Genomic DNA, 17,092 nt, shown 5'->3' with positions numbered 1-17,092 from the left:
TTCAGATTGCAGTAATCGACACACACCCTGATCTTCCCATCTTTCTTCGGCACTGGCACCACATTAGCCAACCAATCAGGATATCGAGTGACTCGAATAACCTTTGCTTGCAGCTGCTTGGTTATTTCTTCTTTAATCTTCACACTCATGTCTGTTTTGAACTTCCTCAATTTCTGCTTGACGGGAGGGCATGCCGGGTCCGTGGGCAATTTGTGAACCACTAAATCCGTGCTTAACCCTGGTATATCATCATACGACCATGCAAAAACATCTTTGAACTCAATAAGTGTTTTGATTAATTCTTCCCTGATATTTGGTGCAATGTGAATGCTTATTTTAGTTTCCCTGATATCGACTGCATCCCCTAAATTGATGGCTTCTGTGTCATTTAAGTTGGGCCTGGGTTTTTCTTCAAACTGGCTTAACTCCCTGTTTATCTCCTCGAAGGCTTCATCCTCATCGTATTCCGATTCATTATCATAATAGACCTCTTGTATAGCCAGTTCGGAATCAGATTGATCTTTTAGACTAGGTTGAATATCTGTTGTGCATGCCATGTCGTTAATATCAGTATAAAGAGAACTGTTCAGAAAAAGAAAAGAAGGAAACAAAAATTAAAAATAAAATAAAGAATGAAGAAGAAACTTTTCATTTTATTGAATTATGGGATAACAAGGTTTCACACTTTGTTGAGCAATAATAAAAATAAAAAGGAATCTGGATTACAACCCTGGAATAATCCATAAAACAAGAAGGAAAATCAGAGCCAACTACCAGGACTCCCTCCAAGTAGGAAGAGGAGTAGCTGTCCAATTGTTGACATTGGCCCTAGGCCCCACAAACTGTATGTCTGCCTTACTGGAACCCTCTCCAGCTTCTATCATGTTGACATCAGCAAACATCCTTTCAAAGCCCTCATTCAAATCTCCATCTGGCCCAATCAGGGGTCCGAGAACTTCCGGGACCGGCAACTTTCTGAACCCTGTTATGACAAATGATCTGGATAGGCGCGGGATTGGCTTAGGAAGGACCCAGACTCTTTTCTTCAACTTGCGGTCCCGTTTCACATACGCTGCGGTAGGCTTGAATCCCAACCCAAAAGTATCCAGGTTCTTGGGCAACGAAACTGGCTGGACCATTCCCTGCAGATCAATCCCCAGACCTTTTCCTGGTACAAACCTGTTGTTCAACATCTCTGAGGCTATCATGAAGGTTGCAGCTGTGAATCTGGGAAGTGGAAGGCCCCTACCCTCAGGAACTTTGTCTACTAAGACTGCATCTAAAACCTGATAAACCCATGGGCCTTTGTCATCGTCGGTTTCTATGAAGGGCACAATAGCATCATTGACGGCATGTGTGCCGTCATCCCCGTGTACCACAATCTCTTGCCTTTCCCATTCAAATTTGACCATCTGATGTAGTATAGAAGGCACTGCTTTGGCTGCGTGGATCCAGGGTCGTCCCAACAGAAGATTGTACGACACCACCATATCTATCACTTGAAATTCCATGGTGAACTCGACTGGACCAATGGTTAATTCCAGTACGATATCACCCACTGTGTCAGTACCGCCCCCATCAAAACCTCGGACGCAGACGCTGTTCTTGTGGATCCTATCATCAACAATCTTTAGTTTGTTCAGAGTGGCCAAAGGACAGATATTGGCACTTGACCCATTATCAATTAGTACTCGAGTGACCACCGAGTCTTCGCATTTCACGGTCAGGTAGAGTGCTCTGTTGTGTTCTGTACCCTCCACCGGTAACTCATCGTCAGAGAATGTCACTTGGTTTACCTCGAAGATCTTGTGTACTATTTTCTCCAAATGGTTCACTAAGAGCTTGTCCGGGACATGGGCTTCGTTCAGAATCTTCATTAAGGCCCGACAATGATCGCTTGAATGGATCAACAAGGATAGCAACGAAATCTGGGCTGGAGTCTTTCTCAACTGCTTTATAATTGAGTAGTCCTGTGCCTTCATCTTCTTCAAAAACTCCTCTGCTTCTTCCTCCGTCACTGGCTTATTGATTGTTACAGGATTGGTCCTTCTCAATTCTGCGGGAACAAAACACCTTCCCGAACGAGTTAACCCTTGAGCCTCGCATACTTCTTCCACAACCTCCTTTCCCTTATGCATCACTGTCACTTGACTGTAGCTCCACGACACAGCTTTCTCACTTGCTATCGACAACTGCATGACTGGCTTGATAACAACTGGTTCCATGTGGACCCCCTTCACCACCAACACTGGTGTGCTTGATACTCCCTGCAGCACTGCCTTGGCTGTCTCTGGCTTCTTCGCAGCAACAGACGAACCTTTCCCCATTACCATAAATGGCTTATCATCTACCTTTCCCAACTGTACCACCGCCTTTCCACTGGTCAAATTTTCGTTCGGACTGGCACGAATCATCATTACCGTTTGTGAGGGTGTTTTAAGTTTCCCTCTTTCGTGCACTAGTTCGATCATGTGGGCCTCATGGTGCACTAGCAACGGGTTTTCATTGATGTTGGGTGCCTCTGGTGCCTGAGCTTCGATCCTATTTGTGTCAATAAGATCTTGTATGGCAGTCTTCAACTTCCAACACTTTTCAGTATCATGCTCGGGAGCCCCTGAACAATATTCACAGCCTACTGAATGGTCCAGATTTCTGGGAAGGGGATTTGGCAATTTGGGTTCAACAGGATTTAATAAGCCTATCTGTCTCAACTTGTGGAACAGAGTAGTATAGGTTTCTCCCAACGGAGTGAATGTTCTCGGCTTCTGCATCCTTTCATTCCTGAAAGCCTGATTTCCACAGAAGCTTGGCCCTGAAGGATTCCTGTATGCCCTCGGTGGTGGATATGTGTTTTATGGAGGTGGATATGTATGTTGGGGAGCCGGCGCACGCCATTGCGGACGAGATGGAGGCTGGGTGTAAGTTTGGGCATGATGGACGGAGAAATGAGGCTCTTGTGGTGGATAATAGGGTTGTGGAGGGTTGTATGGATTGTGTGGATAATTTGGGTAATGGGGTCTGGTTTGATAGCAATGGGTTGGACCTCTTGATCTGGACCAAGTACCTACTTCGACTGTTGCGACCTCTTCTCTCTTCTTTTTTCCGAGCGCACCTCCCGTGCCGCTTTGGATAGCCTGAGTTATGGCTTTGATCGCCGAATAACTCATTATCTTGTTAGACCTGAGTCCCTCTTCAACCATGCCACCCATTTTTACTACTTCATTGAAAGATTTAGCAACTGACGTCACCAAGTGACCAAAGTAAGTTGGCTCCAAAGTTTGTAAGAAGTAGTCCACCATTTCACCTTCCCTCATTGGTGGATCGACTCTTGCTGCTTGTTCTCTCCAACGGAATCTGAATTCCCTGAAGCTCTCTCCGGGCTTTTTCTTAAGTTTTAACAGTGTGAGACCCGCTTAAACTTTGACCGAAATAAGCAATCAGCAACTCATCCTTTCCACCCGCCCCTCTCATCTTACTGCAGAAACCTCGTAGATGTGCCATGGGATCACCATCTCCCTCATATAGGTCAAACTTTGGCATCTTAAAACCTTCCGGCAATTGAACATCGGGGAATGGACACAGATCTTTGTAGGCCACACTAACTTGGCTGCCCAATCCATGCATATTCCTGAAGGATTGCTCCAGGCTTTTCACTTTACGGAGCACTTCATCCTGCTCCGGGTTCTTAGCTGGCCTCTCAGTTTCTGTTGGGACCTGAAGGTAAGGGGTGTAAGTGTATGGCTCGGGTGCGTTGAAGGTGAGTTCAGGGGGATAGTATTGGTTGTCGTGAACCTGAAACACTGGTTCATCGGGTGATTTTTGCAATGTGGCGGGTGGAGGTGCCACAAAAATAGGAACAACTAGTGGAGGAGGGTTTTGTTTAGGTGGTGAAGCTTGGGGGTTATAGGAAGTTTCCCCTTGATAGTATTGGGCAATGGGGAAGCTCGTTGATGTACTAGTGGAAGGGTGTTCTGGAGTCCGAGCTGGTGAAAGGGTAGGAGTAGGGGGAAGTATTGGTGGTGTTTGTCCCTTAGCCCAGGCTAGGTGCATCCCAGCAATCTCTTGTCTCAACCTGTCCACTTCCTCCTTCATCATTTGCATCTCCATTTTTTCTTCCTCAACACTTTTGTCCGAACCAGACATACTTTCCGGAATGGGCCCTTTTGATCTTGTGTGGTAATGGTAATCTGCCAAACCGTTCTAACGAGCTAACTGTTTTGAAATCTCTTTCTCTGGTATAAACAACAAAACTTGTTAGCGTTAGAGTTTAACACATATTGTAATTTCACATTGGAATGCAATGTTCCTAGGCAGTTAATCATTTCTAACATGTTTTTGCTTTGACTGCATGCGTCATTCCAACTTATGTCCTTTCTTTATTCACTTGGCCTTTTCTTTTTTATCTTTTAGTGGTGGTCGAATCTTATGTAGATTGCCTACGTATCATGTCCCCGCATGAATCATACCGGGCGTAGTTCTGCCATAAGTAAAGATAAAGACACAATTTTGCATTTTATTACCAAAATATGCTATTACAAGCTACCATTTAAAAAAAACAAACGAAATACAGAATCCACACTATTAACATTGTTTTATATGAAAAGAGAACAGAGGGGTAGACAACAGACTCTTAAAAACAAACAAGTGCAGACTTGAACTAGGGATACATTAAAGCCTTGAATTTTGGTGCCCGCGAGGCATCGTTCGGCCTTTCCGCGGGCTTTGGTGCCAGGCCTCCTTGCAAGCTTTTTAATTACTCCATGATCCGGTGGACATAACCCATGACTGAGGCAAAAAGGGTGTCGCGGGGCATTTCCTCACATGCTAAGCACTTCGTGGTGATGTAGTGCCCAATCTCATCAATCCTACCCCTGATTCTATCCCTTTCCATACACAGCTGTTCTATTCGTTGATTCTTTAATCCCAATACTTGAGTGTTGTCAACGAGCTGATCTTGGAACCTCTCCATTTGTTCTTCCTTTCGGACTATTGAATCATAGCAGCGCTCCCTGTCCGTCCTAGCATCTCAGGCTTATTTAAAGACCCGATCTCTGAGAGTGGAATTTGTTTCTCTTAATATTGCAATGCTCCCTTCATAATCCCTTCTCACTTGCCATAGGTGCTTTTTCCGCGCTGCTGCACCTTTTGCCCATCTGGCCCGCATTCTTGCTATGCTAGCCTCGGATTTTTCCAAGTCTTTTTGGCTTTCAACGACTTGATTCCTTAACCCTGCTATCAGCCTTTTATCGGACTGGCTTCTTTGTTGGTTGTCGGCATCCATTTTCATTTTCTGGATTTGAGGTTTGAGAATCTCGCTTTCCCGGGCTAATTTGTTCTTTTCTCTTTCATCGGCAGCAACCTGCACCTTGTTCTCAAATTTCAGATCCACCAATTCCACGGTTCTTGCAACGCCTAAATGAACTCTTGAATGTGGGCTTTTTTGGCTAGTCATTCTAGCTCATCTCTTACAACATCTCTCTCCTTGTACCAGGCGATATAAGCCGGTGAGACTTCACCTCGGGATAAGTCGCGTACTCGAGTGTTTACCGTTAAATATTGGCATTCATTCCATATAGAACGAACGGCTTCTTCATGAAATTGGCCATGGATACCAACCTCGACTGCATAAATACTGAGATCTTCATCTGGGTGTACCACCTGGCACCTCCCTAACTGTCTCATAACCCGGTAAGGCGCATAAGGCTGAATGCCTCGGAGTCCCATTAAGAGGAAGTAAAGACCCGTGACGGGCATGTATACAATTTCTTCAACAGGAAGCCAACCCAATGTCCACCCTATTTGTGCTGTTGTGGTGGTGTGAAGGCAAGATACCCAGTCTTCAGACCCTTCTGGCAATTTGAGCCCTGAAACCCTCGTGTTATATCCTTCAATGCAACCTTCGTTTGTAGATCTACAGCTCATATACTGAGGATGATGACACAAGTGCTCGATCATCCACATTTGCAATAACAAGTTGCACCCTTCAAAAAAATCTGCCCCGGCTTTACAGGCTGTGAGAGCTCGGTATATCTCGGACACTATCATAGGGGCCAACGTGCTTTTGTTGTTGGTAATTAGGACCTTGACGACTCTAGCCACCTTTAAATCAATATTTCTATCTTTTCGAGGAAACACACAATGCCCAAGAATGCTATCATGAAGGCGAATCGCCTATGTTCATCCCATTTTGTCCGATTCGCTCTACTGCAAACCCCGCTTTCTAGATCGTCGAACCCTCCTATATGCCCATACCTCTGGTATATGAACTGCAAAGTAGAAAAACCCCTATCCAATTCAGAGTACGAGACTCTCTTGCTTATCTTCAGCAGATCCATGAACTTGTGCGAATTGACGGTTCTTGGTGCAATCAGATATTTATGCCGTAGCCCCTCAGTAATGTCCATATATCCTGCTACCTCTTCTAAGGTTGGGGTGAGTTCAAAATCCGAGAAGTGGAATACGTTGTGGGCCGGGTCCCAAAATGTAACCAAAGCTTTTATGATGTCACATCTGGGTCTGACGTTCAACAAACTGGTGAGGCCTCCCAGATGTGATTTGATCTTATCTCGCTTTGACTTTTCCAAATCCTCCCACCACAAGCGCAACTCCAAAGGGATCTTGCTCCTACCTGTTACCGGCAAACTTGGACCCGTACTCATTCTGCATGTTTGTTTGGGGTGATTTAAGACTCATTGGACTTAAAGAAAGAATAAACTAAAATTGACACACATTAAAATAAAACTCCGGTCTTGTCAATACGGCCTTTCAGCACTTCGAAGAAGATTTAAAGGCTGTGTTTTACCAACCGGACAAAACATTGAAAATGACCAAAAGTGGCTATTTTCGCAAAATCAGCCTTCCGGCGTCTTTTTAGGGACATTCGGCTATTTTTTACAAGAATGAAATCACCCGACTTATTTACGACGAAAGATTAAATTTTTTGACATTTGTGGCTATTTTGCAAAAGGTGAGGTTGGACCCGATGAGAGTTGCCTACGTATCTCACATCCTGTGAGAATCAAACCAGCGTAGTTTGGGCAACGAAAATAAACTAATTCTGAAAACAAGACTTGTTTAAACTAATTACACTAAAAAAAATAATTTTTTTTTCATTTTCACAAAATTTTGGCAGAGTTCGCCGGCAACTTAGAATTATCTCTCTACACTGCTATTCTCTTTTCTCTTTTTTTTCCTCAATATTCCAGTATTTTCAGAAGTCGGTCAGCATGCAGGTCTGCGGCAAATAAATGCATAAAACACACAGGATGCAGCAGGATGGTCTTTTCATTTCAGGTTGCTTGTCCTAGACGGACCCAACCCCTGTGTTGAGTCCCCTAAGTCAAGTGCACATGATGCAAATAAGCGTTCCTACTAGGGATCCGACATGAGGTTTTGTTATAGTAGGTTTATCCTGGGTGTTTGTTCTAGACCTGGCTTACCCGAGCGGACAACTCGAGCCGAGGATGGAAACTGCGTACCGGTAACCAAAAGATCATCCGGTTTTGCAACGCCTCCGAATCCTCGTTCTATTTTGGGATAGGACACTAACAGAAAGAAGTCACGACCAGCGTGCACTCCTCAAGAGAGAGAAGAGAGGGATTTTCATAGTTGTTTATATATATAGTTCAGATAATATCAAAGCGGTAAAAGCAACATTTAGCACATTAAACCCAAACATGTAATAAAATCAGATAATAAACAAAGCCAGATACAACAATTATTATAAGCTCAAATTCTGGTCTGCAAAACCAGAGATTCTGGGTTCGTTCCCCAGTAGAGTCGGCAGAAGAAGAGGAGGTCAGTGGAGCAGTGGTGATCAACAACACTTTGAGATAACCAAACAGCAATAATACACAGCCCAGAAAATCAAAACATAGCCCAGAAGAAAATTTGCAACCAGACAAAAGAAAGATCGACTTGAATCAATTTCGAAACAGGCCAAATGACCTTGACAATTACCTAGCAAATACTCAACACTTCCAGTCAAACCCAAACTCAATTGAAATCTAGCTCAATTGGACCTAAAGCCATTCGAAATCAGTATATATGTCTCTGAAACCAGAACTTAGGAAAAATTGGAAATTAAACTGAAAATTCCAGTGGAATAGTAACTATTTTTGGTTTTTCTCTTAGATTTTTATTGTTTTTGGTTTTTGGAGTTTTTTAATTTTGAACTCTAGATCTGAAAATTAATAAATGCTTTTTTTTTACTCTCCACTCTTACTGATTCTTTTAAGAGTTAAAAAAATAGTCTTTTCTTTTGCTTTTAGCTCTGTTTTTTTTGAATTGTCCCCTCTTCCCTTTTTATACAACCTGCCCCCCTTTCAAACTTAGTGCCTGACCCCTTTTCCTTATTCAAATCAGAATTTTCCACTAAAAATCTGATTTTTCACTTTAAATTCCACTAAGGAAGCTTTTCCTTATTATCAGCCCCCTCATTCTCTTTTGTTCCCCATTAGTGTATTAATTAATACCCCACTGACAAAGCACTAACACTAAAATATAATCCTAACTATTTCATTCCTAAATCAACCCTGAAAACCCCTTGATATTACTGACTTCCTAATACAATTATTCAACTGTATTAAAACTTTTAATTCTAAAATTTGTTCAAACTAACAGTTATCTAAAACTAATTCTGACTTACAGCTATAACCAATTCTTCTAACAACTGAATGACTGAGGTTGAGTTCCCATTGAAGCAAAAATGAACTGAATTTAAATCATAGCGCAGAACTCAACAAAATCATTAAAACTGAACTTGAAACTGGATCAAAATCAATCACAAATGCAGGGATTCTAAGTCCACCCTAACAAGAATGCAGGATCAATGACTACGCCTCGAAGCTAAGTGTCTACAGATCAGAATACATAACACGACATTAAACCATTTGATGGACTTACTAGTTTACAAACAGGAATGGACTAATCGACGAAACTATTTATAACCTATGTTATTAATCGACAGATCATAAACTGATGGGAAAATTGGAAAATATCGGACAAAAGACGAATTACAATGAACCTAATTTATGTAAACGAAGAATTGATCCAACTACTTAAACAAACATTGAAATATTTAATCCAACCAAAATCCAAAAAGAAACAGAATATATATATTGGATTAACTTAAACTAAAAACCCTAAAAAATGACTAATCACACAGACAAACAAACACATAGAAAAGAAAAAGGAAAAAGAAGAAGTTGAAAAGAACTCACTATTTTTCTTGGATTTCAACCATACGCCCTTTCGAACTTGAGTTCCAGTTAGTATTATACGTCTATTTCATCAGAAATAGACTTATAATACTAACCGGAAACCGTTCGACCCTGACAGCTTTGAAACAAACTCGAACTGTTGAGTCCTAGATCCGCCATTCGATGAGTTTTACTCGGATTTGAGCCAATCTGGTTAGGGATTAGCAACGAGGAGGTCAAGGTGATTATTGGGTGTGAGTTTGGGACTGATTGGGGTAGGTTAGGTTTTCTTGGTCGATTTCTTTGATCGAAGATTCGAACCATTCTACGAGGATTCGAAGATAATGGATTAGGGATTCAGAGAGGGGAGGGTCAGGGAAACCTAGGGTGTGATTTTCACGGCGACCGACATAATGGCCGCCGGGTTTCAAGCAAAAGAGTGGGGTGGCGGCTCTAGGGTTCGGGGAGGGATTGGGATCTCTGTTCTTCAGAGACGAAGAGGGGTGGGGGTTTTGGTTTGGGAGGGGGGTCTGATGGGATTTGATATATTAAAATGATTGAATTAATCGGGGTCGTTGGATGCATGAGATCAACGGCCTCTATCAACCCTTTTAATTGAATACGGGGTCGTTTGGTGGGGAGAACGGGCATGGAAACGGGTCAGATAAGATTATACGGGTAATGGATTGATGATCCTGACCGTTGGATGCGTGAGATCAACGGCCCAGATGCTTTGACCCAAAAACGGCGTCGTTTGGTTGGATTCTGAGACTGGTCGGTTGGGCCTGGGTTGGGTGTGATATTGGGCCTGACTTCTCTTTTTAAAAAACTGGCCCAGTCCGAATTTCTTCATATTTTTGAACTTTTTTCCCTTTCCTTCTTTAATTTTCTAATTTAAACACAATTCCTAATTAATTTGTAAAATCAAAAATAAAACTACACAAATATTAATTAACACTTACAACAATTAACACACAAATTAAAACCTTAAAATAAAATCACACAATGACAACAAATAGAATAACACGCATATTTTTATGATTTTCCTTTTAGAGTCAAATAATGGTTAAATTAATTTTTAAATGCATAATTAAATCCTAGATATGCATGCAACATGTATTTTTTATTTTATTTTTCAATTAACTATAACAAGGTAAACATTTACGGACAAAACACAAATAATTATCCAAAAATGCCACATAAATCCTAAAAATTGCACACTAAGAGAATTTTGTTTTATCTTTGATTTCTTTTGGAGTAGTTTTCGTAAAGCAAAAATCACGTGCTCATAATCAGCATCTCACAAAAGAAACACATTTAACCTAAACTATCGATCTCGACATCAGACAGTCAAGATTCATCCGCACTTTTTTCTTTAAATTATTTCATTTCTCCGCACTTAATCCTCATTGTTGGATCACTGGGACCAGTAGTTCTCGATATTCTCATATTTGTTATTTTATTTGATTTCCTAGAAAATATCCTATCCGTCAATCTAAGGAGATCTAACGACTCCTATTCGTCCAAACCAAATCCTCCTTTTACCCTAGAGACATACCCTAACTCTTATTTGCCTGATGGGCCGCTCCCCTCATGCCCTCTCTTCTCTCGCCTCTAACCAACAAATCCCAACAGCTACCGATGTTTTGCCGCCGACCTCCCTCTTCTCTCATCCTTTCCCATCACCTATCGTCTCTCATCACTTCTCTTCTTTTCCTCACTTCGTCACATCATAGATCTTAGAGATAATTGATTCAGTCAACCATGCAAGGATCTCGAAGATCCAGTGGATGCATGAAAGAATCCCAACTATGGGACCATGACGACGCCTAACATCTGCTTGCTAGGAAAACCAGCATTAGCACAACAACTAAAATAGTTTAACAACTAACATACTTTAAAATAATAAAAGGGGTGAAATAGAATAAACACATAATAGATGTACAACCATCGCCGTCTAAGACTATCCCTAGAATCAGGTGTCACAAGTATATGAGCCACTATTAATACTAAATACAAGTCTGAAATAGAAGGTACAATACTGTCTGGTATAGTAAACAGTAGATAAAGATAGGAAGGGACTCCAGGGTCAGCAAACACTAAGCAGCGGCCCAAACGTCAAGCAACACTACCTCAAGTCTCCTGGAACAGGTCAGAGCAATAAACTCTGAACGTTGCAAGGACTAACACCAGATCTGCGTAAGAAGTGTAGAAGTGGAGTATGAGTACAACTGATCCAGTACTCAATAAGTATCGAGCCTAACCTCAATGAGGTAGTGACGAGGCTATGACAAGATGCTCATTGTAAACCTGTACGAGTAATAAGTAGAGAAACAATAACAGTGTAGAGAAACGAGATAACTACAAACCAAACGGAACAAAAGAAGTAGATAATAGAGGGCCCTAGAATAACATCACGACTCATAACTCAACACGGTACATGGTGCATAACAACCAGGAACAATTACATAACATCCTTCCCGTTGCGGCGCGCATCGCGATCCCAAATCAATATTAATACCGTTGCGACGCACAATCCAATCCAATATATAACAATAGTGTTGCGGCATGCAAACCGATCCAATATATAATAATACTGTTGTAACGTGAAACTCAATCCAACATATATAATAATAATGTTGTGGCGCGCAACCCGATCCAATATATGGAAATATTGTTGTAGCATGCAACCCGATCTAATATATAATAATATTATTACGGCACTCAACCAGATCCAATATATCAGTAACAACCAAATACGACAAATCTCACATCATAACATAAAAGGAAACTAAGACACATAATCTCTATGGCAATCCGATATACATTATAGTAGAGTGAAACATAAAATAAGTAAAGACAATAAGGCAAGTAGAATCATAAGATAGGTAAAAGCATCTATCTAATATCATGTAAGAGCACGTAAAAAATAAAAGCGTACAATAGCTAAAAACATGAAATAAGCTAAAACACGTAACAATTAAAGACATGTAACAATTAAGGACATATACATCAAGTGAAACTTGCATCAAGTGTTAGCACCTAACAAGTAATAACATGAAATAAGTAAAGACGTGGCGTAATTAAAGATGTAAAATAAAATAGTACACCCCATATGCTCAAAACCCATGACAACACATATACAACCGTCACCTTACATATACGCCATCCCCAGACATAAATCACATAAAAAATAGACCAATCAAGTCCTAATTCCCTCAAATTAACATTAACCATGACACTTAACTATTTCCGGAATAAGATTAACAACTCAACATGGCTTTCCCTTTAGAATAATCCTCCAAACAACCCAAATCTATTCAATTTTAGTTCACACACATCAAAACAAGGTTTAAAAACTCCCCTCGTATGAAAAAGGTTCGATCTTTAACATAATTAGAAAAGACAACAAAAAGTCAACTCGATCCCACATGGTCAAAATTCGAAATCGAGACCAAATTCCGATTACCCATTCATCCCCAAGTCCAATTATGTGATTTTTTTTTCAAAATCCGACCTCAATTTGAGGTCTAAATCTCAATTTTATAAAATTCGTAAATTCTACCTAAAACCTCTATTTCTACCTAATGAAATCTTAGATTTGATAATAAATTCATGAAAAAGTAACCAAAATTAAATGAAAACAAGTTAAAGTTACTAACCTATGAAGTTGGGAAGAAATTGCTCTGCAAAAATCGCCTCTATGGAGTCTAAGTTTCAAAAATGGTATAAAATAAGCTAAGTCCCAAAATTCTAATTTTTTACCTAGCTAGAAGTGCCATCATCTACAAATCGACCTCCGAACGGCTCGAATCCAGCCAAAAGCAACTCAAAACATCAAATAAAGCCATAACCCAAACGATAAACGGTCGATGCTTTAATAAAATACTCAAAAAATCAACCAAAAATTCAACTGGGCCCACACCCCGGAACCTAACAAAATTCCTAAATTCCGATAACCCATTCAAATATAACTCCAACCATACAAGTTTCATCCAAAACGAACCCCGAATCGATTTTCAAAACCCAATTATTCACTTTAGAAAAGTTTTTCCAGAAAGCCCCAAATAAAATGCCAAAATCAAAGATGAAATCATGAATAATAATCAAATCGAGTCAAGAACACTTACCCCAATCCAAGTGGTGAAAATTGCCTAAAAGATTACCCAAAGCCGAGCTCCCAATATCAAAATATGATAAAATAAGTAAAAACCTTGAATGTAAGAAGATGCCAATGAATCCGCATTTGTTGTCAAACAGTCGCATCTGCGACACCGCTTCTGTGGTACAAATCTTGCATCTACGAGTAACCTTCAACAGGCCACCCATCACATTTGCGGCTCTGCTTGCACGGTTCCTCAAGAGTAGAAGTGCAAATCCTTAGTCCGTCCAAGTCTCGCAGGTGCACACCTTTAACCACAATAGTGACTTTGCATTTGCGGCTAATCGTCCGCAGATGCGACACACCAGAACCAATAACCCATGCAAACTCCGAAATGATCCGAAACCAATCCGTAACACACGCGGGTCCCTCGGGACCCTGTCCGAACATACCAACTAGTCCCAAAATATAAAATGGACCTACTCGAGGCCTCCAATCTTACAAAATAACATCAAATCACGAATTGCACATCAATTCAAACTTAATGAATTATTTCAAATTTCTAAACTCTAAACTTACGCCGAACACGTCTAAACAACTCAAAATCACCTCAAATTTTGTACACAAGTTCAAAATAACATAACGAACATATTCTAACTCTCGAAATCACAATTTGAACCCAATAACATTGAAGTCAACTCTTAGTCAAACCTATGAACTTTCCAAACTTTTAAATTGTCAACTTTCGCCAAATAGAGCCAAAACCTTCTAAAGGCATCCAAATACGGATATGAGCATACGCCTAAGTCCAAAATCATCACACAAACCTATTGCAATCATCAAAACTCCAATCCGAGATCAAATACACAAAAGTCAAACTTGGTCAACTCTTCCAACTTAAAGCTCCTACATTAAGAATCATTCTTCCAAAGCAATCCCGAACCACTTGAAAACCAAAACCAAACATACACGCAGATTATAATACGTCATATGAAGCTACTCAAGATCTCAAACCACTAAATGAAAATACAAAATTCTCAAAATAATCGGTCGGATCGTTACACATTCTATTCTGTGTACCATGGGTTTGGTGGAGTCAGGAGGGGTCAACCATACTACTTTTTAGTTGATGAGGACAGCTAAAATATGGTGGAAAACTTATGAGGCAAGTAGTCTAGCTAGGGCACCACTGCTTACATGGTCTTAGATCTCCAATCTTTCTTAAGAGAATTTATTCCATAGGCCCGCAGGGATGAGTTGCACAATGAGTTTAAGCAGTTGCACTAGGGGACTATGACTGTGTCCGAGTATGCTATGAGGTTTACAGAGTTATATCGGCATACACCTTCCTTGGTTTCTATATATATAGAGAAATTCCGTTGATTTATTGGGGGACTGCCCTTTAGCCTCATATTTGGGATGGCTTTAAAGCTGGAGACTAAGACTGCATTTCATCAGGTTGTAGAGATTTATAGGAGGTTAGAGCGTATACCCGGACATGAGAGGGGTGATAGGGATGCTAAGCAACCTCGTGCTTTTGGAGGATTTGGTGTCTCCTACTCTAGGGGAAAGGTCCGTCATGGCAAAGGCTTTGCCAGTCGAACAATTCAGTCGTACTTCAGTTTATCTGTACTGCTCCAGCTAGCCATTGACCCTAGATCACTTGTATCGATTAACCATCTTTTACTGCACCTTCTGCATGGGGTTCCTACTGCGATTATTCTAGTTGTTTGAGGCAGACTTAGTAACAGTAGCCACGCCCACCGAGAGGTTATTTTGAGTGGTGATACTAGGCACATTATGAGAGTTTGTCCCCGACTTCAGATGGGTGAACCTCAGCAGGGTACTCAGGATATGGTTCTCGATCCAATTGCTACTCAACCTGTACAACCAACTAGAGGTAGAGGACAAGTGAGTAGAAGACGTCCTAGAGGGGGAGGCCAGGCATGTTTTTATGCTTTCCCTAGTAGGACTGAGGCAGTTGCATCGGATGCTATCATTACAAGTATTGTTCCGGTCTGTCATAGAGATGTTTTAGCTTTTTATTTGATCTGGGTTCTATTTATTCGTATGTGTCATTCAACTTTGCTTCATATTTGGATATGTCTTGTTATTATTTGGATACTTTTGTTTATGTGTCTACATATGTTGGAGATTCTATTATGGTGGACCGTGTCTATCATTCTTGTTTGGTCACTATTGGGGGATACGAGACTAGGTTTGATTTTCTGTTGCTTAATATGGTAGATTTTGATGTGATTCTGGGTATGGACTAGTTATCTCCGTATTATGCTATTATTGATTGTCATGCTAAGACCATGACGTTGGCTATGCCAGGGTTTCCGAGGTTAGAATAGAGAGGTTCCCTATGTCATGTTCCTAGTAGGGTGGTGTCTTTTGTGAAGGCTTGACGGAAGGTTGAGAAGGGCGCTTAGCATACTTAGCCTTGTTAGAGATGTAAGTGTTGATACTCCAACGATTGATTCAATCCTCGTGGTGAGGGAGATCTCAGATGTGTTCCTTGTAGACCTACTAGACATGCCACCTGATAGGGATATTAATTTCAATATTGACTCGGCACCGGGCACTCAACCTATATCTATTTCACCGTACCACATGGTTCTAGAATAGTTGAAGGGATTGAAGTAACAATTTTAGGAATTGCTAGATAAAGGTTCCATCAGCCGAGTATTTCACCTTGGGGTACTACGATTCTATTTGTGAAGAATAAAGACGGTTCTATGAGAATGTGCATTGACTAAAGGCTATTGAACAAGGTCACTATCAGGAAAAAGTATTCACTTCTATCTACTGATGATTTATTTGATCAGCTTCAAAGTGCTAGGGTATTCTCGAAGATTGATTTGAGATCGGGGTACCATCAGTTAAAGATTAGGGATTCAGACATTCCTAAGATGACCTTCAGGACCCCATATGTGCACTATGAGTTCTTGGTGATGTCTTTTGGGCTGACCAATGCCCCAACAACTTTCATGCATTTGAGGAACAATGTGTTTCAGCCTGATTTGGATTCCTTCGTCACTTTGTTCATTGTGATATATTGGTTTATTCCCATAGTAAAGCGGAGCAAGAGCAACATCTGAGGATCGTGCTCCAGTTATAAGGGAGAAGAAGCTATATGCTAAGTTCTCCAAATGAAAATTTTGGTTAGATTTGGTGGCATTCTCGGGCTACGAGTGGATTAAGATGGATCCAAATAAGATTAAGGCAGTTCAGAGTTGGCCTCTGCTATAGAGATCCGAAGTTTCCTAGGGTTGGATGAGTATTATCACTGCTTTGTGGAGGGGTTTTCATCTATTGCAACCCCATTGACTTAGTTGACTCAAAAGAGTGCCTCATTCAGGTGGTCTAATGAATGTGAGGAGAGATTTCAGAAGCTCAAGACTGCCTTGACTATAACTCCAGTTCTAGTTTTGCCTTCGGGATCGAGTTCATATATAGTCTATTATGATGCTTCACAAGTTGGCATTGGGTGTATGTTGATTAGGACGGTAGGGTGATTGTCTATGCATTGCGCCAGTTGAAGCCCCATGAGAAAAACTACTCAGTGCATGATTTGGAGTTAGCAGCTATTGTACACGCGCTCAAGATTTGGAGGCACTACTTATACATCGTGTTTTTAAGGTGTTTACAGATCACTAAAGTCTTCAACATCTATTCAAGCAAAAGGATTTGAACTTGAGGAAAAGAAGGTGGTTAGAGCTATTTAAGGACTATGATATCATTGTTCTTTATTATCTGGGGAAGGCCAATATGGTGGCCAATGCCT

The sequence above is a fragment of the Nicotiana tabacum genome, chromosome 3, assembly GCF_000715075.1.
Source record: "Nicotiana tabacum cultivar K326 chromosome 3, ASM71507v2, whole genome shotgun sequence".
NCBI classification, from domain to species: Eukaryota; Viridiplantae; Streptophyta; class Magnoliopsida; order Solanales; family Solanaceae; genus Nicotiana; species Nicotiana tabacum.
Note: the sequence above shows the minus strand (reverse complement) of the source record.